At 44.7% G+C, this 2,647-nt stretch overlaps 1 protein-coding gene across 4 annotated transcripts in view; it reads left to right on the top strand.

Moving 5' to 3' along the window:
- The window catches only part of phf21b (PHD finger protein 21B), a 107,084-nt gene that overhangs the window by 80,957 nt on the left and 23,480 nt on the right, over nucleotides 1-2,647 (top strand). The window lies entirely within an intron of this gene.

A 2,647-nucleotide genomic window follows, 5' to 3' on the forward strand; every position in this document is an offset into this window, starting at 1 on the left:
GCATAGTTAAAAGATTGAAATTCATTAAGGGTTTGATGGAGTTTCTGCATAGATAGAGATTTTTAAGAGCTGAAAAAAACCCTTCAGATTTACCAAATATCAATAAAGTCACCCCCTGTTAGAACGTTAGGGCTCCTTTGAGGTGTGAATCAGTGGATTTGTTTTCATGCTACTGTAGACCAATATTTCTTAAAACTCATTAAAAATGGCATCCCTTAAATATCTGTTTGTTATGTTAGTTTACCTTTTGATAATAACTTTACAGGAAAAGTAGCTCCGGTGCTAACTGCTGCTCAAACCAGTGTCTCCAACAACATGTAGCTCAGTCAGAGCTGCAGGAAGGTGAATTCTTTCCAGTTTGTTTGAAGATGGCAGAAATAGGCTGCCTACATTTGTTGACTTATTTAATCCATGACATTTTTAAAGACCTTGTTTTTTTTTTTTTTTCCTCTCCATTTTTGGTGCCAGGGAGTTTTTCCTGCTCTGTAGCTTGTACTGTGGGTATTTAATAACAAGAGCAGTGTTGGTTGGAGCTTTTTCACCTTACTGTGCCTGTCTGTTGCTGCTCGTGATAATTTCCACATTAAGGTGTATTGGTTCATGGTCGTTTCTAAGGACGGAGCCACTTCCCACCAGATCTTAGGCCGGTGAACATTGTGTTGCATCGGTCAGCAGCATACTTTATTCCTTTATAAATAAATCCCTCTTTAATCAAATTCCAGGTGCCTTCAAAAAGCTCTTATATGTGGCTCTCTGATACCTGCTGATATCACTCTCAGTATTCTCCTGGGCTGTCTCCAGGAGGGATGAGTCTCTGCTCTCCAGCCTGGAGAGTCTGTAAATGAGTGACCTTTGAGACAATCAGAGGTGCCCCGGTGTGAACAAACACTGAATGGCGAGCGGCGGCCCCTGGGTCCTGATGCAGGCGGTTGCTCTGGCTGCCTGTGGATTAAATTGATCCCCTGAAACAATGGGGCTCCACCACGCTCATTGTTGAGGGGAATTAATAAATAACCACATGTGAATAAAAGTGCCGGGCTTACTGGAGAGTCAGGGTTTAATATGCTGTGGAATAATTTATACAGTTATAAATACAGTTTCTTTGTCATTGAAACCCTGGCAGCAGTTCTGGGTTACTTTGCTTTTCACACAATCAGCATGTTTATAAAACAGAATCAGAATCCAAGCCAGGCTTTTTAGCCTCTTCCATGGCCACTCTCTGATTTATGTGCATATAAAAATCCCATGCCATACTTGGGTAAATGTAAGTGATCAAAAAATGACCGATCAGAAGGCGCAGACATGTTGAGTTCATATTAGACTACATAGTGCGCCAACAGATGATCTGGGCTTGCAGTTGTAATAAGCAGAGATGCCACCCACCTCCTCAGAAGGCAGTCCGCCATCAAAATGATTTTGAAGCTGTTCTTTTAATGTAAAAAAGTGACGTATTGTTGCTTTGAGGCCCGAGATGAGGACACAGCCTTAGCGACTGACAGCAGGCGTGTTAGAGCAGATGTAGAAGTAGAAAACTAGCTCGTGAAGAGGGTCCACCTCTCTCTGCAAACTGCTGCACCCCTTCCCTAAAACCCTAACCCCTCCAACAACCCCAATGCTCCTTAAGGCTGCAGTCTTCAGCTTGTATTTTAAGGAGGACTGCCTGATTAGTAATGCAGCAACTCAGGCAGCAGCAGGGCCCTAAATGAATGTGTAAACTCCCTGCTTCCCCCCACCCCCCATAGCACCGGAGGTGGATAATAGAGAGGGGGTGGGGGGAATAAAAGATTCAACAGTAATCAGCTCATTTGGATAAAATCTACAGAGTCTCTTTGTGATGATTTAAAAAGATCTTTGTGAAATCGTGCAAACATGAAGCTGCAGGTGGGAATATTATCAACTCCTTATGTCTTTCAAACTCATATATACTCGTACGTTTTCCCTGGGATTGATGCTGGTTTTCAGCATGCCTGCCTCTCTGCTGATGTATTTACAGGGTGATTTGTTCCTGCAGTGAACGACAACTCTCAGGGTCTGGAAGTGCTTTCAAAGTGTAAGCCATCTTTTCTCAGACAATGCACAAACTGTCTGCTTCTGTCAGAGAGCAAGAAATCCCTCTGCCCCTCCCACCCCACAGACCTGCTGTAGTTCATAGAAAAGCATGTTGTGGAAGGAGGAGGGGGGTGATGAAGCCGTTCTGGTCGGTGGCACTGTAGGACAGCAGCAGCGTGCACCAGGGCTGGGTTCAAGTTTTGGTGTTTCACATTGGAGTCTGGAGCTGCAGTAAAGCTGGTCTCAATGGCTGCCGAGTCTTTGTCAGTCTGTGCTTTTCTCTCTACTGTCTGTATACTTGGGATAGACAGGTGTCACAGAATGCATTGCGTGCCAGCTATCCAGGCTCACAGTTGTTACAGTTTTCATCCTGGGCCTGGTATTAAACAAAGTAAACAAATGAGTTTAGTATGAGCACTGAAAGGACTTCCTGTCTCTCTAACAGCACACCCATCTCCCTCTCTCCCTCTGTCTCTCTAAGGGCACACCTGTCTCTATCTCTGTCTGTTTCCCTCTCTCTCTCTCTCTAACGGCACACCTGTCTCCCTCTCTCCCCCTCTCTCTTTGACAGCACACCTGTCTCTATCTCTGCCCGTCT

The sequence above is a fragment of the Monopterus albus genome, unplaced genomic scaffold (assembly GCF_001952655.1).
Source record: "Monopterus albus unplaced genomic scaffold, M_albus_1.0 scaffold134.1, whole genome shotgun sequence".
Lineage (NCBI taxonomy): Eukaryota > Metazoa > Chordata > Actinopteri > Synbranchiformes > Synbranchidae > Monopterus > Monopterus albus.